We start from the raw sequence: 26,114 nt of genomic DNA on the forward strand, positions 1-26,114 counted from the left end.
TCCAGATTCTCCAGTTGTGTTGAGTACAGGCTCTTGTAGTAGGATCTGATGATTTTTTGGATTTCCTCAGTTTCCGTTGTTATGTCTCCCTTTTCATTTCTAAGTTTGTTAATTTGGATACTTTCTCTGTGCCCTTTGGTCAGTCTGGCTAAGGGTTTATCTATCTTGTTGATTTTCTCAAAGAACCAGCTCCTGGTTTTGTTGATTTTTTGTATGGTTCTCTTTGTTTCTACTTGATTGATTTCGGCCCTGAGTTTGATGATTTCCTGCCTTCTACTCCTCCTGGGTGAAATAGCTTCTTTTTGTTCTAGGGCTTTCAGGTGTGTCATTAAGTTGGTAATGTATGCTCTCTCCATTTACTTTTTGGAGGCACTCAGGGCTATGAGTTTTCCTCTTAGCACTGCTTTCATTGTGTCCCATAGATTTGGGTATGTTGTGTTTTCATTTTCATTGTGTTCTAAAAAGTCTTTAATTTCTTTCTTTATTTCTTCCTTGACCAAGGTATCATTGAGTAGAGTATTGCTCAATTTCCACGTGTATGTGGGTTTTCTGTTGTTTCTGTTGCTATTGAAGACCACTTTTATTCCATAGTGATCAGATAGGAGGCATGGGATTAGTTCTATTTTCTTATATTTGTTGAGGTCTGTCTTGTGAAATGGTCGATTTTGGAGAAGGTACCATGAGGTGCTGAAAAAAAGGTATATTCTTTTGTTTTAGGATAGAATGTTCTATATATATCAGTTAAATCTAATTGGTCCAAAGCTTCAATTAGTTTCATTGTGTCCTTGTTTAGTTTCTGTTTTCCTGATCGGTCCATTGAGGAAAGTGCAGTGTTGAAGTCACCCACAATTATTGTGTTAGGTGCAATGTGTGCTTTGAGTTTTAATAAAGTTTCTTTTATGAAAGAGGGTGCCCTTGCATTTGGAGCATAGATGTTCAGGATTGAGAGTTCTTCTTGTTGTATTTTTCCTTTGACCAGCAAGAAGTGTCCCTCAGAGTCTCTTTTGATGACTTTGGGTTGAAAGTCAATTTTATCTGGTATTAAAATGGCTACTCCAGCTTGTTTCCTGAGACCATTTGCTTGTAAAATTGTCTTCCAGCCTTTTACTCTAAGGTAGTGTTTGTCTTTGACCCTGAGGTGTGTTTCCTGTAAGCAGCAAAATGTAGGGTCCTGTTTACGTATCCAGTCAGTTAGTCTGTGTCTTTTTATTGGGGCATTGAGTCCATTGATGTTAAGAGATATTAAGGAATAGTGATTGTTACTTCCTATCATTTTTGACGTTATTTTTTAAATTTGATTGCTTAACTTCTTTTGGGTTTGATGAAAGGTTACTATCTTGCTTTTTTCAGGGTGAAGTTTCCCTCTTTGTATTGGTGTTGTCCTCCTATTATCCTAAAAATATGGAACGCTTCACGAATTTGCGTATCATCCTTGCGCAGGGGCCATGCTAATCTTCTCTGTATCGTTCCAATTTTAGTATATGTGCTGCCGAAGCGAGCACGCAAGTTCCTCTTTATTCTTCTTCTGTAGGAAGGGACAATCATTTAGGCCACTGCTTCAAACCTTGGAAGCAAATTCTTGTCAGCCAAGATATTAACCAAATGTAGTTCTGTTAAAGTCTGACATCTCAGTGTAGGGCCTGTATCCCTGGTGTGTTGAAAATCCATTATTCTACTTTACTCATTTCCTGTTTTCAGTAAGCTAGGTCTATCTAAGTCTTCTCAGTATGCCACTCCATTGTGTGTGTGTGTGTGTGTGTGTGTGTGTGTATTTGTGTGTTTGCTTCATATGCACATTGCATGTGGAGCACTTTTATTAAATAACACACTGTCCACTGAGACAGCACAAGAGAGTCCTGGAAACAGACTGAGTAGGTGACACAGACTTCTGCTGTCTCCATGCTTCTCATACTGACTTTCTTTGCCAAGTAGCTTAGATATTCTTCCAAGTATTCCTTTTGTAATTCCTTTTTCAGCTCCTCATCTCTCTTAAAAACTTGTTTTGTCCTCTGCAATACCAAACCAAAATGGATAATTAGAACAGTTCTAATGTCAGCAAAAAGACAAAGAAAATAAGTTGGCAGGGGCAGCAGTATCTCAGGCATGACTTGAACCCCATTCCCTGCCACCCTGTCCTCTGTACTGAAATCCTGAAGGAATATTTCCTTCATTCAATCTAGTATCTTCATCTGTGGCTTTTCTGTGAGTAGCCTTGTACTACTCTGTAGATTTTTGGTCCCCCACATTGAGAATGAAAACGTACCTTGAAGATATTTGATCTTCTAAAATTCTCTAAAATCTCTTAGTACTTTTTTTTCTGAGGGGATTTTTTTCGACAGAGTCTTAACAGAATAGAGCAGAGAGAAAGCTGTGCAAAGAAAATTATATGTCTAAATGAGGACCTAAGGAAATCTGGCCTCTGTATACTTGGTTTCACATGTTTCTCATATTTAAAAAGGCACACGCTGACATCCCACATCCATTTCCATACCTTGGCCTGGAAAGAGAATATCCACAGTCTTCCATTAAAATGGCACATTTAGAAAATATTCAACTGTCAGTGGGCATTGCTAAAGTGGTCTAGTGCCACTCTCACCTCAGCACTCAAGAGGAACCAGATGGATCCACAGAAATTTGAGAAAACTGGTTGTCCTCATAAATTTGAAACTAGAAAATACAGTGTTCACAATCTTCCATTCCCAATCACAATATGAATCTTTGTCCACATAGAAGGTTTGTATATTGCTTACCAGGAGTGCACAACCTCATCAGATGTCATTAGGTAATGACACTAGATACCGAGGGTGATTAGTTCCTGGAAGTGCTGTGCTGTTGGCACCTAGTCAGATGCTACACCGAAAGATGCTGGTGAACTGCTTCAACCCTCAGGTCTGTCCAAGATTCAAAACAGATTCACAACCCTGCCAGAAACTCTGCTTAAGAAGAGGATAAACTCAGACTAGGAAACCTGATGTCTGGGAATTTATATGACTCCTTAGTAAGAGTGATTTATTTTTGGAAAAGAAAAGAAATAATGAGAGATTTACTATGATCTCAAGAGAATGCCTTTATTTTGCTGGAAAGCACCAGTGGAAACCCAAAAGAAACTTTGTTCTAGGAGGTATAAAACAAGGATAATGCAAACTGTGGAACCTGAGCTCATCTGTAAACCTGAGCTTTATCTTTGTAGACAGGAAGTGTTATATCTGCTCATCACACAGGCTTCAGAAGGTCAATGAAATCATATCCATAAAACACCTCCCCAGTGTCTGAGCTCCTCAGAGTCACGTGTATCTATCTCCTTATATTCTGTTTCACCATTCAGGGCCTCTTATGGTTGGTGAGACTTTTCTACCATCCCCTTACTATAGGTAAAGCACACTTGTCATTGAGGCTGTAATAGTTATTTCCTGGTGACAGCTCTGCTTTCTACTTTTTATTCTGACTACCCAATATGATGACCATTTTGAAAAAAGCCTAACTGTGCTTAACCACACTGACCCCAAGTAGTCCACAATCCTCTGGTGACTGTGGAGCTCTAGGAAGCCCTACTTCTCTCCCATGGAATTCACTGAGCTTGGCTACCCATCAGAGACAAGCCAGTGATTTCTTGAGAGGAGATTTGGAAATCAAAATACCTACCAGGTCAGATACACCCTGTTTTCTGGTCCCCTTTTTCTTCCACTATGATCTGGATCATGTGTGCACAGGTTCAAGAACTAAGTCTACTACCAATAATATTCCTTATTCATGATACCACCACCTTTGGTCCTCATGTCTTTGAATTGCAAGAAAAAGCCTGTGTGTGAGCTGCCAGAAATCTGATAAAGAGATGGCAGCCTCAAGTTCCATAGCTGTCAGCCAAGGAGAGAACCCTTAATAGAACAGCAGGTTGAACAAGGGAAGAGTTCCAGGAAAGGAGTAGAAACCGCAGGTTCTCATGTGAGGAATTTGTGAGAGAGCACAAAGGCTGCTTCTCCTTGTCCACATTTTTCCAGTTCGGCTGCCATTTAGAAGACGTTTTTCCTCAGGCTCATGTAAGAAGCCAACAAAGAATCGTTGTTGATTTCATTGCTCTGCTCTAGTGCACTTAAGATTTGGAATCTCTCTTGTGGAGGTAGAGTGACATCATGGTGTCTGAGGATGTTCTAAGACAGAAAAAGAAAGACAGGAAAGATCAAAATCATTGGTCGGGCCTGCTGCCATTCCAGATCTCTAGCACACGTGCACATGCATGCACATAAACAGACACACACACAAACACAAACACACACACACACACACACACACACACACACACACACAGGTCTGTGCATCTGTATTGATGCATGTTTGTATTGGATTCACAGATCTCTTTTGCTAAAGAAATTAGAGTGAATAGAACCTCACATGTGGTGATTGAGTTTTATGAATTTGGTAAATAATCCCACCATGGGATTTCCTTATAATGGCAATCAAGTGGTAGGCTTGGGATTGGGATGTCTCTCCCCATTAAAAATGTAATGCACAAGAGTTTTTAGGGAATGTTCAACTTTAGGAGCTGTCTTACAAATAGCCTATTTATTGAAATGAGAAACAAAAAACTTCGCATAGCTATGAGTGGATTTTTTACACATAGGAGGGTAATGCATTTTCATGACCATGAGGAAGGAAAACTCAGTTTCTGCTCTCTAAGAAGTTCAGAGGAATGGATACGGAAAATGTGGTACATTTAATGGAGTACTGCTCAGCTATTAAAAACAATGAATTCATGAAATTCTTTTTTTTTAATTTTTTATTCGATATAATTTATTTACATATCAAATGATTTCCCTTTTCTAGCCCCCCCCAATCCCCAAAAGTCCCGTAAGCCCCCTTCTCTTCCCCTGTCCTCCCGCCCACCCCTTCCCACTTCCCCGTTCTGGTTTTGCTGAATACTGTTTCACTGAGTCTTTCCAGAACCAGGGGCCACTCCTCCTTTCTTCTTGTACCTCATTTGATGTGTGGATTATGTTTTGGGTATTCCAGTTTTCTAGGTTAATATCCACTTATTAGTGAGTGCATACCAGAATTCATGAAATTCTTAGGCAAATGGTTGGAACTAGAAAATATCACCCTGAGTGAGGTAAAGCAATCACAAAAGAAAACACACAGTAATCACTTGCTGATAAGTGGATATTAGCCCAAAAGCTCCCAATACCCAATATACAACTCACAGACCACATGAAGCTCAAGAAGAAGTAATACCAAAGTGTGGGTACATTGATCCTTCTTGAAAGGTGGATCAACACACGATGGCTTACAACCAACCAATAGACCGAGCATAGGTTCCTCAAAGGAGCAGTTGGAGAAAGGACCCAAAGAGCTGAAGAGATTTTCAGCTCCACAGGAGGAACAAGTACCAACAAGTATCCCCAGAGCTCCCAAAGACTAAAACACCAAACAAAGAGAACCCATGGCTCCAGCTACTTATGTAGCAGAGGATGGCCATTTCAGACATCAAGGAGAGGAGAGGCCATTGCTGCTATGAAGTCTCAATGCCCCAGTGTAGGGGAATTCCAGGTCAGGAAAGTGTGTGGGTGATTGTTGGTAAACGGGGAGGGGAAATGGGATAGGGTGTTTTTGGAGGGGAAACAAGGAAAGGGAATACCATTTGAAATATAAATAAAGGAAATATCTAATAAAAAATAAACAAAAAACAAACAAAAAAGTTCAGAACCTAATCCTGAAATTCCTCAGTAGGCAATAAAACCTTTGAGTAATCTGAGCACCTTGGACCTCAGCATTGTACGTGACTTTCTTGGGTCAGTGTTTGAGCACAGAGTGCAATGCAGGCTAAAGACTAACTGATAAGGGCATTGACCTGTGTTATCTAATCCCAGTGGCAATAAAAAGAAAAAGTGATATATGACCACTTGGGTGAAAACATTTGAGGATCATTAGTATAAACACAAAAATAACATTTACATTTTAAATTTGTCTCTCATAATTCCATGTAAATTACCTTCATTTGAAACTGCATTGAGACTTACCATATTTGTTGTTCCAGTAGAGAAAGATCCTTTCTTCCCTAGACTCCCTTGGTCTGAGTGCCTAGGTATCACTAGGTTCCCACCTGTCACAAGATAAACAAGAAGCTAGGAAATTTATATTATTTAGGAAATAGTGTGTAAATTTATTTACTCATGATATTGTATCTCACTAATATTTATAATTGATAATTTTCATTTAAAATATTTTTTAAAAAATGAATATTGAAGTATGAGTACCAGAAATTCTAATTTTGCACTTTTGATACTCTAAGGTGTACCAAGCAATAATTAAAGTGTAACTGAAATATTTTAAATAAATTCTGTTAGTAGATTGGCACATTTTATTTTATGTATATTGGAACATTTCATGTTCTTCAGATAATTGTCAGCTCGACCCATTCTATTTCTTGTTTCGTTGAAGCAATGCAGCAATTAACATATATGTTCAAGTATTAGTGTGGAATTACTTTGCCTTTGGGCCAGGAATTGCAGCTAATGGGAATTTCTTCCTGGGATGATTAAATTCCCTGAGTACTCTCTTTACAAACAAAGTGGAAGAAAAGTATATAATAATAAATAGACTGTTAAATGTTTTGATGGTTTATACACTTTCAAGTTGACTGAAATCATCTAGGAAATCATAGAAGCATATTTCTGGTTGTGTTAGATATTTTCCAGGTGGGATTATCAAATGGCAGGTGTTCCACACTGAATGTGGGAAGTGTGTGTCCTTTGACCTGGAAGCTGAGGTTGAATACACAGTAGCAAAGGAGATGGCCACCAGAGGACTGCACCCCTTCTTCTTTGTTGCCTTTCTGCAAGGCTAAAATGCTGTGCTCCAGCATACTCTACTCCCAGCCATGATGAACAGAATCTTCTGCAGCAATGAGCACTGTTTTTGCTGGCTGACTTCCAAGCTCATGCTTAGTTGCCCAGGACCTCCTTCCAGGGAATGGTGGGCAATGTCCACAGTTGCATGGGTCCTCCCCTATCAATTAACAACCCCTCACAGACATGCCTAAAGACCATTTTCATCTTGGTGATCCATAGTTGCTACACTCTTCTCAGGTGAGGCCAAGATATCACTCAAGGTTAACTGAGATATTCTAATAAGATTATTTAACATGTGCATATTTTATTTCAGTTTTCTTCATATGATGGTCAGCTATGCTCAAACTTCTACATGACTCCTTGAAACATGACATCAATAAACACATATGTGTAAGTATATTTGTGTATTGCTGACTTAAAGTCCTTTCAGTATCATCTATACTGAGAAGTTGTATACCTGGAACAGATTTCATCTTTATTGCTAGTTTCTTCAATAACCACCATATGCATCTCCAGTCTATATCTCCACTGATCATCAGCAGTCTACTGATATTTTTCACAGATCTATGGGGGGAAGATGTAAAATTCCAATTGAAGCTCAAAATACCCTGAAAGTTAAAGTAATTTGGGGAAAAACATAGTAACTAGAAATGTGCAGCACTGAAAAATAAAAGGGAAGAATTATGAAGTTAGTGGAATCTCAGGCTCTTTTACACTCTTTAGTTCAGAGGAACTGCACACTCAGAAAGTTGTCCTTTTATTTTTATATGACTCATCAGAAAATTTTATATGATTGCACAAAATCACATTAAGTTATATTTTCGACTCACTTTGTGGCAAATGACATGATTTCTCCTATATACCCATGATTATATACCTATTCAATGATCCCAGGTCCTTGTCCCCTGCTTTCTGCTGGATTTCCCATTGGGAGGGAGTGTGTAACTGAGTCTTCTGGGTTCACTTTCTACATAGTTCTCTTTTACACAGCCTCCTGAATTGTTCAGTTTATGTATTGACAACTCTTCTTGTCTCTTTCATACAATTGATTTTTTTTACCTTTTTTCCTTAATTGTTTTTAGTTATTTTATTTACATCACAATGTTATCCTCTTTCCTAGTTTTCCCCTCCAAAACTCCCTATCCTATCTTCTCTCCTCTTGCTCCCCAACCCCTCAACACCCGCTTCCCTGTCCTGCCATTCCCCTACACTGGAGCATCCAGACTTCACAGGACCACGAGCCTCTCTTTCACTGGTGTCCAACAAGGCCATCCTCTGCTACATATGGTACTGGAGCCATGGGTCCCGCCATGTGTATTCGATTGATGGTGGTTTGGTCCCTGAGAGTTCTGGGGTTACTGGGTGGTTCATATTGTTCCTCCTCTGAGGCTGCAAACACCTATAGCTTCTTGGGTTCTTTCTCTAGATCCTCCATTAGGGTCCCTGTGCTCAGTCCATTGGTTGGCAGTTAGCATCCACTTCTGTATTTGTCAGGCACTAGCAGAGCCTCTCAGGGGACAGCTGTATCAGACTCCTGTCAGCAAGCATTTGTTGGCATCCACAATAGTGTCTGGGTTTAGTAACTGTATGTGGGATGGGCTCCAGGTATGGCAGTCTCTGAATGGCTTTTCCCTTAGTCTCTGCTCCACAATTTGTCTCTGAATCTCCCCCCATGGGCATTTTGATCCTCCTTCTAAGAGGATCAAACTATCCACACTTTGGTGTTCCTTCCTCTTGAGCTTCACACTGTCTGTGAATTGTATCTTAGGTATTCCAAGATTCTGGGCTAATATCCACTGATCAGGGAGTACATACCATGTGTGTTCTCTTGTGATTGCGTTACCTCTCTCAGGAAGACATTTTCTAGTTCCATCCATTTGCTAACAATTTCATGAATCTATTGCTTTTAATAGCTGAGTAGTACTCCATTGTGTAATTGTACAATGTTTTCTGTTTCCATTCCTCTGTTGAGGGACATCTGGGTTCTTTGTTGCTTCTGGCTATTATGTATTCGGCTGCTATGAACCTAGTGGAGCATGTGTCCTTATTACATGTTGGAGCATCTTCTAGGTATATGCCCAGGAGTAGTATATCTGGGTCCTCAGGTAGTGCTATGTTCAATTTTCTGAGGAACTGCCAAACTGAATTCTAGAGTGGTTTTACCAGATTGCAATCCCACCAACAATGGAGGAGTGTTCCTCTTTCTCCACATCCTTACCAGAATCTGCTGTCACCTGAGTTTTAGATCTTACCCATTCAGACTGGTGTGAGGTTGAATCCCAGGGTTGTTTAGATTTTCATTTCGCTGATGATTAAGGATGTTGAACATCTCTCTAGGTGCTTCTCCGCCATTCAGTATTCTTCAGTTGAGAATATTTTGTTTAGCTCTGTACCCAATTTTTATAGAGGAGACATGGAAAGGGGAAAACAGTAGAAATGTAAATAAAGAAAATATCAATAAAAAGAGGAACAAAATATTATTAAATCAAGCCTGGTGAAACATGTTCTGCATATAATAAAACTGTATGTTTGCTTTTTATATAAAATCTTAAGTTTACTGATGCCCCCCCCCAATACACAATACAGCAGGTTTGAAATCTAGTTTATAGGTCAATTTATTCCTCAATGTTTATAAGCTTAAACATCAATTCCATAGTTCCTTTTCAAGTTGTAAGTGTCTCATCAAAGTAGACCAAGATTTACAAGGCTCTGTTACTGAGATGACAAAATATTTTCTTTCACTGTAAGTCCATAATATTCTTCATAGGAGGTATATAGTGAGGGTAACATCCAGGAGAGAGAATGTCTTAGCTTAGTGGTTTCCACAATAACATAAACTCCTTCCTTACTCTACTCTATCAAAGTAAAGAACTGTTAAACACTTTTCAATTAATGTGATTCTCTTATACTACCCTCAAGACACTATTAGAAATTATGAATTCAAAAAGTGAAAACTGGAAAAATGAGTTTACTGATTTCAAATAATTTTATCAAAGATGCTTAAATCAAGAGGGGAAATAAATCTATAAAAATTATTTTAGTTCAGCACAAAGACACATGAATAGATTTTTTAAAATGTTTCTTGAGACTTTTAGTAGTTTTAGTAATAAAAATGTAAATGTTCACTACTTTTGTTTTATATAACAGACTTTTTACTTATTTAAATGAATACGTATAATGTAACTTTTTTCCTTTGAATCATATGAAACTTTATTGGTTTGCATACAAAAACAAAAAAGTTTATGATTTCAATTTCATAATATTAATTGCAAACTATAATGTCCACACATATAAATTAATGTAAAGTATAGCCAATTAAATGACAGTCATATTTATCTAGTGCAAAGTTTAAGATGAACCTAAATGAAATACAATTTAATATTGTTTTCTCTTCATTGCCCTAGAAACAAAATTGATTTAGAAGTGATATGGTGACCACCAGTGACTGTGATGTTGTTTTAGCAATTAGCCTATTTAGGCAATATGTTGTTGCACTTCATAAAAATGTTCTCTGGATTAAACACACATGTGTATCAAGATTAGAGACAAAGAAGTATAATGTCTATTTGCAATAGACTAATAAATAGAAAACCTGTTTATTTTTCTATTGTTGTCTATGCTATATTATTTATAGAAAATAATGAAATAAACCTAGTCCTCCACAAACCATGAAGTGCACAATATATGATAAAGGTAAACGGATGGAGCCTGGATAATCGAGTAGAAGGAACTAGCAACTTCCAGGAAAGTAGGTTAGAGAATAAGCTTGAAATAACAAACTGGGCTTCCTGTCCTGGCTGTGGTAGGCGAGCAGCAGCCATGGCCCTGCGCTACCCCATGGCCATGGCCTCAACAAAGCCACAAGGTGAAGAAGAACATCAGGGAACCAAGACACAGCCGGCCTTGGGGCGCCTCACCAAGCGCAACAAGTTCGTGAGGGATGCGATCCAGGAGGTGCAGGGCTTCGCTCCCCAAGAGCAGCGCGCCCTGGAGTCGCTCAGTGTCCACAGACACCTGCTCACTCTAGTTCATCAAGAAGAGGGTGGGCGCGCACATCTGGGCCACGAGAAAGCGGGAGGAGCTGGCAATGTCCTGGCAGCCATGAGGAAGGCAGTCGCCAAGGAAGATTGATGAACCATCCCCCATAAAAGATAGTTCCAAAAAAAGAAAAAAAGAACAAAATGGTAGTCTGCAGAGTTTCAGCAAGTGCACATTTTATTTCCTTTCCTATCACTGCAGTTTACCTGTCTAGACAACTGTCATGGAGGTTTTTATCCTTCAAAAGAAGCAAATTCACTTGCCTTCATGGGCAGGATAATTTGTTTATAAACATTAATATTTGACTTGCCATATGTTCATTTGCTTTTTTGGGCAGGAAACCCTGTAGCACAGGGTGACATAATAAGTTATATAAGATGATACAGGATTTCTGCTCTACTTTTCACTGGATCTGAATACTGAGATTGCAAAGATTCAGCACCAGCAAGTTTTATGCAGTGCTGAGGACAAATATCAAAACTTTGTGTCTGTTAACCCAGTAATTTACCAACTGAGTTGTACTACGAATTCTGTGTATTTCATTTAATCAGAGCAAAATGCTTCTCATTATTTAAAAATGTGTATGACAGCAGAACTGAAAAAAATTAGAACACCATAGATGCAAAGTTGTGCTGACTCGTCTAGTTCAGGCCTGTGTTCAAAACTAGGAAAAGAGAGAGAAGAGAGATGAAGACACCAAGAGTGATAGAGTAAGTAGAATTTTATCTCAGAAATTAAAATAATCTGCACATGATTGGGGTCTGGGATTATGCTGGTTTATATTTTGTCTAACAGAGTCAAACAGGGTGACATTACATATATTATATTCATCTCGCATAATGAAATCATGACCCCCAAACACATGTTCTTTACACTTGCAGTTCCTAAAATTTCAGGGACAATAATATCCAGTCTCAAGGCTGAGGTGAGAAATTGTGCTCATAATGATTGCTTCATGCTGGGGATTTGTGAGAACACATTCTCAGATACTGTAATAGGGCCTCACAAATGAAAAGAATAAGATTCTTTAACAATGAAAATAAATGTATTAGTAAGAAGCCTTTGAGATTGAACAACCCTACACTGACCTGAGCCTTGTGTTCTTTCTTTGAGCTATTTTCCAGAACTCTGTAAAATGTAAAAAGGCCAGAGGCTGAGGCACTGATCCAGGAAGCTTTGCCCTGTAGCAAAGAGGAACTACACCTGTGACAGGGCAGATTCTAAGGTAATCAGTAAGGTTGTGTGTAAGGAAGTTTGAATGTCTGTGAATTTGTAGCACAGCAAACGTGCCCCTTATACCACAAATACAACATTTTGTTCAGGTAGAATGTAATAGGCATTGGATTTCTGAAACCATACAGAAAACAGGATTGTAAACTACCACAGTAACTCTGCATATATGGTAATGAACAGCAGTAACACAAAGTTGTCCATAATTCTTTCTTTGTTATTAAAGAGCCTGTTATAGTAGTGAGGTAATCTGATTTCTGATGTTACGTTTACTTAGCATTACTTGAGTTAACAAGTTTTGGATATACATGAGTTTATAGTGTGGATGCTCATATGCACTGCACATGTGTTGGCACTCACTACACATGTGTACACTTGCTAATGTATAGGGAAGCTGAGGTTGATAAGACTCTCTTCCTTGACTCTCTGTCTTATAAATTAAGTTTGCTGCATTGTCCAGATCAGCTAGCTGCTTGCTCCTATGTTTCTGTCTGTGCCTCTGAGAGAGAATTACAGGCCAGCTTATATGCCTAAAACTCTGTTCATCTGCAGTACATTATTTACAAGAAAGAGTAATTATGCTGTGTTCTTAGTCACTTTCCATCACAGTGCACCCTTCACATTCATCTCCACACAGTTTTGTAGTAGTGATTCCCATCAATAAGTACTTGGTATGTTTTACAATAATATTCAGGAACAATATTCATTATTTTGAATTCAGTCATTTTCTTAAAGTTCTGTATTGAATCTCGAGATTACAAAGTCCTAAAAGGAAAACAATAGACAACCTTCAAATAATGTATTCAGCTATTTCTTCTCATGTGTGCTTGTAAGTTTTTTTCTTAGATCCACATATCTTTTTCTCGGATTCTTCGAGTATTCTCTTTGAAAATAATTCAATTAAAGTAAATGAGTGAAATGTATTTGTTTAAGATTTATATTGCATACTATTTCTCTATAGCATACCATTGTATAAACAATATACTGTCCCATATTTTAGCATACATTTTCCTACAGAAAAAATATTCTATTTGATTTGGCATGATGAGATTAATGAGCTTACAGGTTGTTTTTTTTACTGTAACTTATGTCTGTTCTATTTATGACAACATTAGAAACCTATATTACTTGCATCACACTTACAACTTTCTATAAACATTGATCATGTTCTATATGACATGGAAATGATGTCAAGATTGTTATGGAGATAAATACAGTTTCTTTCACATGTTGTTATTTTAAATATAATGTTTATTATGCAATGTAATATGTGTTCCCCTATAAATGAAATTAATTATCTTTCCCTTTTTGCTCTTAGAGTTTGAAGATATGATTTTCAAGTCATCTTGAATTCCAGATCTTCTTGGCATAGCTGCCTAAGTGTTGGAATTAAAGGTATGTCCTATCATGCCCATGCGGTGATCCTGTTAAAAATGCAGTGGATTAACTTACTGGGACACTTAGAACATTTAAACAATAAATGTTGATTTTTGTCCACAGTTTAGACATCCAGGAGCAGGTCAGGTGTTCTGAGGCATAGAGATACTGAGGAGAAGATGGAAGTGATGGCAGTTTGTTTGCATGACTGCCTTCATATTGAGGCTTGATTATAGCTGTAGAGTCTAAGCTTACTACAGGGCTTCTTGGGAGGCCTTGATTCTTAGAGGCTTGCAGCAGAGTTCTTCCCTACCATCCCAGGCAGACATATTCCCATATTCTTTTCAACTACATGTTTCCTTTCCTACCATGAGGGTAAACTGAGGTACAGTGTCTTTCATAACCTAAAATCATCATTTTTGCCATATGCTGTCAGATACACAAGGCTGCAGTACAGTGCTGGAAGGGACTACATAATCAGTACTCAACATTCTGTCATCTGTTTCCACACTGTACAGTTTAGTTCATTATGACAAGAATCCATATCACTTGCCATACTGTGCCAGTGCCTAGGAGTCTGTCACTAACTGTGGCTTAGACCACAGCAGGAGAGTTTCATTTTGCTTAGAGTTTGAACTGACCCAGCCCATCTTGGTTTAGGAGGTATGGGTCAGCTAGCCACGTTACATCTACTCATGAATCAGAGAGGGATGAAGGGCAGTGCTCAGCTTATTTTTTCCTTTTTAATCTGTCAAGGATCACAGCCCCTGAGAGCATGGACCCACATTCAGGGTGTGTTTTCTCTCCCCAGATAAGCTTTCCTGAAAACATACTGAAAGATATACCTAAAGATATGTTTCTATGGTAATTTTAAATTCACTCAAGTTGATAGTTGATATTTACCATTGTAGAAGATATCGAAGAGTTACTAGTCAGTGACAATTCTGAAATTATATTTAGCCACAATTAACTACTTCGAAGAGGCTGAAATTCCACCCTTACATCTTATTACTAAGGCCTTAGGCATACCTGTATAGAACTCTACTCTAGATGTTTCCAATATCATAAGAAAAGAAGCTACATATATTTAGCAATCATATAGCCTGCTATATTAATAAGTATGTTTGCTGTCCAAGTTATAGGGAAACGACGTCATCTCATAATTGTTCTTCCCATTATGACACTGGCTAGATTAACTGATTATTCATATAATCAATGTTTGCTATTTTTGAGAAGGCATTACTCTTATCCATATAAATTTGAGCTACTTAAATAAAAATAATTTTCATTTTATAAAACTTTGAAGTTTGTTAGAAATAAAAATTCCTAATCAAATATGAAAAAGAAGATAATGAAAAGAAATCCTGTATGCCGGAACATGATTTTAGCCCTGCCTCTTGTAAGGCAGGAGGAGGGAGATCAACCCAGGTCTGAGACTGTCTTGACACAATAGTGAGATCATGTTGCAAAGCTAATGATATAAACTCCAAGGACAGTGGTTAAAAAATGATTGCATATTGAAGCTCCATGTCCATAGAAAGACCTTAAGGTCTTAGAGGATGGCCATTCCATTGCAGATAGACACCATGAAATTATGGAAGGGAAAACAATATGATCCTTAACGCCTTTCCCATAAGCTACCAGTCAGCACACACTCCCTTTCCTCAACTTCAACCATTGTTGCATCTTCATTTTAAATGCATGTACAATCATAACTGGTTGTTTCTCTTTCACATTTCCTTTTTAATTAGGTGTTTTCTTTATTTACATTTCAAATGTTATCTCCTTTCCACATTTCACCTCCCCAAACGCCCTATTCTCTACCCCCTCACCCTGCTCACTAACCCACCCACTCACATTACTCTTACTACATCACCTACACTGGGGCAATGATCCATTACAGGTCCAAGTGCCTCTCCTCTCATTGATATCCAACCAGACCATCCTCTCCTTGTGTACTCTTTGGTTGGTGGTTAAATAGCTGAAAGCTCTGAGGGTACTTGTCAGTTAAAATCATTGTTCCTCCTATGGGGATGCAAACCCCTACAGCTCCTTGGGACCTTTCTCTAGCTCCTCCATTGGGCACCCTTTGCTCAGTTCAATGGTTGGTTGAGAGATTCCCCCACTGTATTTGTAAGGTACTGGCAAGGCCTCTCAGGAGACTGCTATATCAGGCTCCTGTCAGCTAGCACTGTTGTCATGCACAATAGTGTCTGTGCTTGGTAACTGTATATGGAATGGATTCCTATTTGGGGGCAATCTCTGTAAGGTCATTCCTTCCCTCTCTGCTCAACACTTTGTTTCTAGTCTTTGATTGCTGCTTCCTGGTATTGTTGTTGTTAAAAGTGGAGTTATGTTTATGTGGCTACCGTCTTATTGGTCTGTTAATGGAAGATTACATTATTGCTTTTTCTAGTGTAGTTTCCATCATTCTGTTGGAGTTTTCTATGTATTATTCTTTGAAGGGATGGATTTGTGGAAAAATATTGTATAAATTTGGTTTTGTCATGGAATATCTTGATTTCTTCATTACGGTAATTGAGAATTTTGCTGGATAGAGTAGTCTAGGCTTTATTTGTGTTCTCTTAGGGTCTGAATGAGATCTGTCCTAGACCTTCTAGCTTTCATTGTGTCTGGTAAGAAGTCTGGTGTAATTCTGATAGGTCTGTATTTATTGTTTTTTTAGAATATACTTAATATTTTAATTGAGGATACATGATTAAATTATATAAAATTTGGTCTATTAACAGCACAAATAAGAAAAGTAAAACAAAATATAATGTAAACAAATGCAAAACAGAACAAGGTAAATATGTAAGAAATAAAAATAATGGTACTTATTAAAACTACATTACAAGGAATATTAAATGTGGTCACATTATTCTTTAAAAACATAAAGCTTTCCTGATCTATGAAAAAGAAAGTTCTCATAATACATTGTCTAAAAGAAACATAGGCTAAAGGGTTCTGGAAGGATGTACCAAGTTGACAGTGAAAGACACAAAAATGAACTAGGGCAGCTACATCGATTTCAGACAAAGTGGATGTCATTAATATAATAAATTGTCATTACTTAAATAGGGTTTGTAACATAAATGCTTTTCTTACATTTTGAAGGTTTACAGTTCCATGATGGAGTCACTGGAAGTGTTGAGTTCACGATTTCACTTATGCATGGCAGCTTCTTGCTGTCTTTCTACAACCATGAAACGAGCTCCTTGTCCCTCTCTGGACTGTTATTGGAGGGAAAGTGACCCAGAAGTGACATCACTGCTGGAATCCCAGCTCTCTCCTGGCAGGCTGTGCTCAGAGGGCAATGAAACCACCCAGCTCTAGGGTGCAGATGGTGAGTGGAAGGATCCTTTCCCAGATGCTCTACTCATCTTATGTCCTGTGACTCTCCCACAGTTCTTATTTTAGATTCGCTGTCTTTATCCATTTGTTACCCTATGTTCTAACAAGGAGTCTTGGAAAGGCTCCTATTCTCCCACCATTATAGTACTTTGAACTTTGATCCAGAAGTTATCTGTGATCCCAATATGAAATACCATTCTCAATATCCATTCACAAAATATTAGACAGTAGTGTGGGCCAATTGCATTTCTAATCAGACAAGTATGAAGTTTTCATTGCCTGTTGACATTTCTGGGATCAGAAGTGTTTGTCACTACTTATAGTATTACCCTTGCACTCAAAATCAGCCTGCAACTACATGCATTCCAGAATCAGGCTGTTCTGAACAGCCGCTCTAAAAATCAATCTGTTTATAAAAATCCAGCCTTGCTAAGGGTAATGGCAGCATTGGCATTTCTTTCCCAAGCTGAATGAGAGAAAGGAGGCCTTCAGTGTCCAATTCTTTAAAGAAAGTAAATATACACATATTAGAAGCTCCAAATGCATCATTATTTATATCTTTACATTTTACATTTTTTACCATTTTAAAAGGTACAGTGAAGTCATTAATTGAATATATATTATGTTCAGGAACTTTCCCCCTGTGCCCATGTCCTCAAGGATCTTCCCCGGTTTCTCATGCATCTGATGGGAAAAAATGCAAAGATAGACAATCAGACATTATGCATGCAGAGGGACTGAGATACAGAATGTCCAACAGACAGACACACACACACACACAGAGAAAAGAGATAGAGGCAGAAAGAGAGAGAGACAGAGATAGAAAGAGCCAGAGACAGAGAGACAGAAAGAGAGAAAGAGCAGCACCCAACTCCATATGAGATTTCTCCATTAAATACCCCTCCTCAGAGCTCAAGGAATCCTGAAGTAGAAAAATAAGAATAAATAATATACATACCATAGGATAGACTAGACACAAGGAGAACAAAGCCTTCTAAGTCAACTGATCAAAACTTATTTGTACACATAGACGGTGAGGCAGCAGACATTGGGTGTATTGGTATGTGCAAAGTCTTCCCAAAACCTATCTTTCAGTTTAGTATTTTATAGGACTCCTGAATGTGTAAAAATATGTCTCAGTTTCTTGAGCTCTTTTCTTCTGTTGGTTTGCCAAATCTTACTTTGTTGAGCTTTTCTGTGTGGTAACCTAAGTTTCATTCTTAAATTCAATATACAGATCTAAAAGAAACCACCTTCCTGAAATTATCTGCTGACCTCCAACCATTTATCCCTTTATGATCAATATCGAACACACAAACAAACAAATGTGAAGTATCTTAGGTGAGGGTTAGATAGATGCTTTAGTGATTAAGAGCATGCACTACTCTTTCAGAAGATCCGACTGTAGTTTTTAGTACTTCATAAGCTGGCTCACAACCGTGAAAGTAGAAGGTAACATAAAGCAACATCTGAAATTGTCTTGTGACCTTCACATTTGCATGCTGTGTGCACATATCCATCCATTGTTCAGGTGACATTCCTTACTGTATATGAAGGTGCATCTCTGTATTTTCAATTGTTAAATCTGTACTGATAAAGAGCTAAGTGATGGCAGGAGTTTGATACTGTCGTTTCTGAACCATCACTGTGCTTTAGATTTTAAATTTTGCTGATTTAAAGTTTGCTGACTTTGCTCAAAACATGAATGCCATTGCCTGATGGCAATCCAAGAGATATTCTGGCACTGTCTTACTGCTAATTGCTAATTATAAATATCTGACAGCCAATAGAAAGGTCAAAACTACTGGGATTGACCAGGGCAAGAGACAGACAGAGGGGACAAAAGCAGATGCAGGAGTATGAAAAAATACTGATGGAAGCAGAAGATAGGGAACAGAGCTGTAAACAGTGAGAACCAAATGGGTAGGTAGATTGTTGTACAACTTGAAGTAAGTTGAAATGAGCTCTCCCATCAAAATGCCTACAGCTTTGACCTATACAGAAATCTATGTTTTATTTATGCTGTAAGCTGCTCTGTGAAAAGCCCTGTTTTCACCCATGCTCACAACAATACACACCTGCAAAACAGTATGTGATGCAGCTTCTTGGGTGTATGGATAATTAAACTGATGGACAATCTCATGGTTTCCTACACAGAGGAATCCAGAGAAGCTTCCATCCCTCTTCCAAACACAATTGACCTTCCTGCCTAACAAGTGTAGCCCAGCCTTCTCACATTTCTCTCTTGCTCACATACCCTTTGAGCCTTGGTAACAGGCTCTCAGGGCAGCAATAGAGACCCTGAGAACAAAGTCTTTGATTTATTGGTTGTGCTGTATGCATAGAGGCAGAGAAGGCCCACACAGAACTAAGTACACATGTATGAATGCTCACATCTACAAGCATAATCTCTCACTCATGGAGACCCTCATCTCTGTACATACTCATGTATCACACACAATTGGAGAAACCTCCCATGACAGAGATGCACATGTAGACACACATACTGCAGAATGGTTGTTTACAATTGTATAGCCATTTACTCTACTGTACACTTGAGAAACTGCCCTGAGTCACCATGAAACCAGACTTGTATGTTAGTTCATGATAACTGTGGCATCCACTGCTTCCTCCTTTTCCTGGACTTCCATCAACCACTGTTTAATCATGTTCTCTTTCAGATATCTCTGGATAAAATAGCTAATGGTCCTGGAATGCAAACTGTATGACCAGTGTGGTAGCCAATCTTTCAGCCTTTTACATCTATCAAGATAGCAGTGTCACAGATAGAGTTGGATGCATAGTGCTCTCACAAGGCAGAGAGGGGGGAGGCATTCAACAGAAAGCAACAGGCATGCCACTTACTTCATTCAGCTTAGAATCTCTGTCTCCTCAGTTGGCTCCAGTCAGTCTGTGGAGAACTTCATCCCTCTGCTCCCTCGGAATCTCTCTTGACCAATTAAAGGTAAGTTGTCTAAGAGACATGGCAACACAGCTTGTGAGCAATGAGTATTTCTTTATGGTCACCTGTCCCTTTGCCTAACTGTGAAGTATCTTTTAGCCTCTGGTTCCTATATTGATGATTTGTGAGGTTTGGTTCTCCAGAACTTGAGCATGCTATATTAGTAACTCAGGTCTAAATAGAACATCAACATCACTGTCACTCAAACCTCACTGAAGCTGAGGCAAGAAAATCATATGGCTAGCCTGCCTTATATGGAAATTCTACCTCAAAAAATGCATGATTGTCATTCAGAAATGTCACTGTACCTGACATCTCATAGACTACAAATGCCTCTTACTATGCTAACAGGAAAATGTCAGCAGCAAGGAGGATAAACTGCTCTTTAAGTGTGTTAATGAAATCACCTGAGAGGTTCTTTGCTTGTTGATGGAGAATCACCAAAATATCAACACATTCCTCCTCTCCTCTCTAGAATTGCCTTTACTTTCGATCAGGTCTAACTATGTAAACCAAACTACCTAGATATCTTGGTATATTTCTGTCTCTATCCCAAGAAGCAGGACTTGAGATGTCTTCTGGGTGACTTACCTGATTAAACAATAGGAAAATTGGCAAGATTTCCTATCTTCCAATATCTCCAACAGGTCTTCAACTTGTAGCCACAAGGTCTCCCCAGAAAACACATTCAGAGTCTACAACATATATACTATTATTCTTTCTCTGGTTCAAATTAAGGAGAGCTAATGGATGAGTAGGAAGTCCTTACCCAACTGGTTAAAATGCTCCATGTTCTCCTTCTCTTGCTGTCTTGGGTTTTTCAGGGACTTTAAGCTTCCCCTAGAACTCCACACTCTCTACTTCCCCATGGGTTCTCTGCCTGATCCCCCACCTGACATCCAGGTACATGCATCAAGACTGAGGAAATCCAGGCAGGCTCTTGAGCAGGTAAATGCTTATAGAGTTCTACGTTTAAGGATTTCTATTTATTTTGTTTCTCAGAAGACTTTGTGCATGTGAATTTTTGGTCTATATGTAGGTATATGAATTCATTACTAGAGCCAAGGTTACCCAAGAAAATTAGGAACTGAGTAGAGAACTTATGAGCAAACATATGGGAGATGAGATCAAATAGGATCCATATTGAATGAGTTTTTTTGGAATGAGCCATGTCTGGATCCTCATGCACTGTCCATAAATTAATTTGTACTCTGTAGAGCATTGGAGATCAGAATGCTTTGTGTCCTCCTCATGTTTTGATCTAGGAACATTTACAAGTGATGACCTGGCCCCTCAGCCTAGTCCTGTACTTCTAGTACCACCTCACTTACAACTCTGCACTGGCTAGCAGCAAGTCGGTCTGGGGATTGGGTTGTGTCTATGTGTACAGGGCCAGCTGTGATATGGAAAGACCTAAACTGTGTCTTCACTTAGACCAACAAGCAAGGAGAGGTGAGAATAATAGGGAAGGATCTAATAGGAGAAGTGAAGAAAAAGTGTGTGTCTGGGACAGATGTGGAATGGAATGTAAGTATTGCAAAAAGGACACTTAGAGATTCACTTTTTGTCCTCATCTAGGCACAGACATGCAAAGGGACCAGTGGTAAGACAACCTCGTGCTGTAGTGATGTAACAGTTATCAGTGTGGCATCCTTATATGATGCATTTGCTGAGTGCGGACTTGTGGAAATATTTGAGAGTTCAGTATTCTCAGATAGCAATGGTTAGTGAGACCCTGGCTGCTCTTAAGGATCCAATAGGAATCACCCTGTCCACAGGCTTCAATATCCAAGCTGGAGACCATGAATCTTAAGTTAAAGGGAGGACCCTCTGCAGTGAACACTTGCAGCTTGTTTCAGCAACTGATGATTGTGTTCAAAAAATTCAGTCCCAGGAGTGAGAAAGTCACCTTGTACTTTTATTCAGTGAAGCCTGAAGCTACATAAACAATATAATCTAGTACTATTTCTCTTGGTTACATACCAGAAGTAGATGGTAAGAACCTACTGTTGAAGAAACCACAGTTCAGTTTTGGTCCATAAAGAAATGAACTGAGTCTGGCAGACATCTGACTGCTGCCTTGCATTCTCTGTGAAGTGTGGTGCTATACATGGGAGAGAAGTCATGTTCTGACTACTAGTGGATTTTATCTGCTATTATTCTAACGTGCTTGGTAGGATATGCCTACAGATTCAATCATGGCAGTCTTGCTATAACAGTAACCAAAACGGTCTGGTTAAAATTTTGGCCATTAGACAAGATGAAATCCATACCTAGATCTTTAACCTGGTCCTAAACCCACACTCTGGTACATAACAGATCATGAAAAGACATACTGCTGTCTTTTTGGACATACTTTCAAACTGCTTCCTCAATGTGTCCATGTTCATAGATTAGTGCTACTTTTCCCAAAGGTTAGAGAAACAACTTTTGCAGGGTGATGTGTTAAGGTATAGACTAATTTACTCTCATTGGTTTTTTATTATTATTACTTGTATTTGTACTACTCTAATTATCCTTATCATTACTATTATTACTACTACTACTATTATTAATATTATTATTTAGACGTATACCTATTTCCTTAATTACCTCGAGTTGCTGAGAGCAAATGTTAAGTGTTTGACCCCAAATGAGACATTTAAATCACACAAATACACACCAGACCTAACTACTCAGAGGCCATGGTATAACATGACCTAGAAACAGTATAAAAGGTGGAAAATAGGAGAAGTGCTTTGAAAACGTCTGTTCTGGACAGGATAAGCCATTGCACTCATAAAAACCCAGCAACTGTGTTTACTTGCACTATACCTTTAAAAAGTGAAGCCCTTACAGCATGCTATCATACATATTAAAGAAGCTCCTAGTCCAGCTTTATAAGAACAGCTAATAATATCAAGTGTTTTGGGTATGAGGAGTCATTTTTCTTTAGGGGTATAGAGAGAAGAATTTTTCCAGCATCCATGGGACACCACAGGGAAGACATGCAACACACCTGATTGAACACAGCAGGTTTTATGTTTTTTGTTTTTGTTTTTGTTTTTAAATGTTACATGTCCCTTGGCTTCCAGGGACAAGGACCTTAGCACCATGCCTGACAAGCAGAGTTTGATCATGGAATCTAACATAGTAGTAGAAAATACCTGATGCCTTCAAGTGCTCCTGAACTCGAGAGAACCTCTAGCATATGTCCTCTAGAAGCAAAACAATAAACACATATACAGAAACACACACACACACACACACACACACATACACACACACACACACACACACACACAGAGAGAGAGAGAGAGAGATAAAGAGAGAGAGAGACAGAGAAAGAGACAGAGAGAGAAAATAAATGTACATTTAAAGGAGACATGATAGTTGAAGAGATTTTTCTTTTTAAATTGGATTCTGTGCAATGTGAGGGAAACATCAATGTGTTGTGATTAGCTTCACTTCTGAACAGGACCAAAGTCAGGAGCATTGAGTAGAATAGTTGACCACCCACAGGTCATAGTGAGCTTCTTTCTGCCAGTATGCCACCAGCAGTGAGTTTGTCCTGCCATCTCTTGTTGAGGACAGTATCTTTGTGTGAGGTGAATGCAAGTACTAGTCTCATTGATTAGGTCATTAAGAATTCAGGGAAGTCACATGCTGTAGGAACCATGTTCAGGCGAGCACATTACTCTGTGTAGGTCAGACAGATTTCCCTGGTGTATTGTCTTGTGTTTTGTGGCAAGATTTTTCAGTCAGTAGTATATCCATCAGGACAACTTGGTTGTAGGACTGGACAAACTGGAGCAGGTGACATGGTGTATGAGGAGTGGAGAAAGTCTTCATCTTATTTATGTTCTATAAATGTGACAAATTCCACAGGGCTGTAGTCATCTTCTCTTGTCTTCCAGGGTTTGAGAGGTGGTCACTTTGGTACCAAAGTTCTTTTCACATCTGTGATGAACTGAAGATTCAATATGCAGTGAACATCACAGTACAAAGTCAGCACTTTAATGGTGTAAGCCTGACACAGCATCATCAAAGGTTCTTCAGGGAGCCTAGCAGAAACACACATCCCTAGGATATTTTCTGGAAAATACATCTTTTTCGGTTTTCCATGATGTTGCAGTACCAGACTATAATAATCTCATGTAGGGAGACATCATATCATGCCGTTTGTACTAGAAATTCAATACCGATGGTCGACTCATTTCAGATTAAAGTCAATCCAAAAGCAATGAAGTTTCTATTGAGTCAGAAAATTCTTTTTTGTCTTCATTAATCCATTTCTCTCAGAGCAACATTCTGAGTAGATGAAAAATGTAGGCTGATGTCTGGGACCTTTGAGATGATTCCCTTCTGCAGTTGGTTAGTGAGCCTTGGAATTATAATCTGTCCCACATCTACCCTGTGACAGATGATGCAGACCAGTTTTGGGTGTACTGAATCCTTATATACAATGTATGCTTATGGTTCATGGCCAAAAATATTGTCTTAACCTCTTAATAAATATGTTTTATAACAAAATCAATTTCTAATTGTTATGAACTCCTAATACACTATCCTAACTTTAAATAAACCTCATATAGAAAAGATAGGTTTTCTTTTGGCCACCAAGTATAACCATCCAGACTGGTACACATACATGATGTAGATTAAACATTCAAGAGATAGAAGCAACATGTATAACATATTGAACATAACAGATATGTATACCACCCTACATACATACATATAACACATTCATATGTATAAAACACTCAGAGAGAGAGACATACATGTGTACAAGTACTCATGCACACACACACACACACACACACACTCACAACTGAAGGTGTTTGGGATTTGACTCATCTCAAATCTGTGACAGTCACCATGATGTTCCGGGTGGTGACATGACTGCAGTCCTGCAATTGGAGAAAAGGAAACGTGGATAAGTCGTGGTAAGCTCCAATTTTGAAACAACTTATACTTTTTATATTATAGCAAAGGAAAGTCTCATGTGATCTAGTCTACACTATGTATCCTAGAGAGCACAGACCAATCTTGGTGTTAAACTCCTGACACCTGCTCTCAAGTACTGTATTATAGGAAAGCAGCACTTAGCAGATTCCAGAAGTGGAAATGCTGGGAACTGAATAGAGAGCCTAAAGTTTAAAACACAAGCAATCTCACTGCATAGCCCTGTCCCAATCCTCTAATGTAAAAAGCTAACTGTAGAGCAATAATTGTCATCTTAGACGTGAGATTATCTTGTTGGTGGCAGCTATGGGAAAGGGGCTGGGACCCAGTACTCCTCCCTAGTTCTCCGCATGATCAGAGTCAGTGTGTCACCATATATCTTGGCACATATTTTTCAGAATCACTTGCAAAATATTGCCTTATTAACAGGATCAGTAAGTCTAGTGTATTATTGGAGTCATTGTATAAATCAGATGATAAAAGTTATCTAATAGTCTTTGAGGGATGCTTAAATATGGCATACAAAAACATGAGGAGTAATCAGTATGTCTCAGTTTGGCGACATAGTGTCAGATAGCTTTAAACTCATGATTCACCTGCTATAGCTGTCCTGCTGCTGGCTTTGTCAGTATGCTTTACATTGGCCAGAAATAGAAAGTGTTGTTGCAACTTGGAACCTTGGGATTAGATTTCTAGGCATTTTTTTATAATCATGCAATCTCTTTCAACTTTGCAATACTTAACATTGTTATATTACAAGACAGAGCTATGCAGTTTAGAACACATCTGTTCGGATCTTCTTCCTCCCATCTGACTGAAAAATGTTCTCTGCTTTTGATCCATGAGAGTACTCAACTGGGAACAAGGGAGATGATAAAATGTGCAACAGAATCCACTGATCTTATACGGAAGCAGGCACTGCACAATCACCTGACTCCAGATCTAGGACATCTGACAAACTCTTCTCAGCACTAAAGGTACTGAACCCACAGATAACAGGCTTAAAGTGAAAATGGTATCCGCTTTCACTAGTCTACACAATGATGGTACAGAAAGAAACATAGAAATATACATGTTTTACAAAAAAAATCTTAAATTTTATTAGGTCTTAATTTTTGTTATAATCAAGAGTATAATGATGTATATATATATATATATACACATGTATTATGACACATATAAAGCACACATACACAGAGAGACAGAGACAGAAAGAGAGACTGACTCTTGGAATTAGCAGTCTGATATAGGATCTTAGATTACTTTGCATCTCTGTGACTGAATTTCTGGTTCTTATATATTTTATGGGAAAGGTTCTGGTCCTTTCACTATGTTGCTACATTTCCTTTGAATCTAAACTCAAT

At 38.5% G+C, this 26,114-nt stretch overlaps 1 non-coding gene and 1 pseudogene across 1 annotated transcript; one reads left to right on the plus strand and one right to left on the minus strand.

Annotated features, from left to right (window-relative positions):
- Nucleotides 1-1,395: 1,395 nt before the first annotated feature.
- Nucleotides 1,396-1,502, minus strand: LOC127677038 (U6 spliceosomal RNA). Its single transcript, XR_007976441.1, has one exon. It is a non-coding gene; the product is annotated as a U6 spliceosomal RNA (small nuclear RNA).
- Nucleotides 1,503-10,661: 9,159 nt separating this feature from the next.
- On the plus strand, nucleotides 10,662-10,973 carry LOC127674840 (60S ribosomal protein L36-like; annotated as a pseudogene).
- Nucleotides 10,974-26,114: the final 15,141 nt, after the last annotated feature.

The sequence above is a fragment of the Apodemus sylvaticus genome, chromosome 1 (assembly GCF_947179515.1).
Source record: "Apodemus sylvaticus chromosome 1, mApoSyl1.1, whole genome shotgun sequence".
Classification (NCBI taxonomy): Eukaryota; Metazoa; Chordata; class Mammalia; order Rodentia; family Muridae; genus Apodemus; species Apodemus sylvaticus.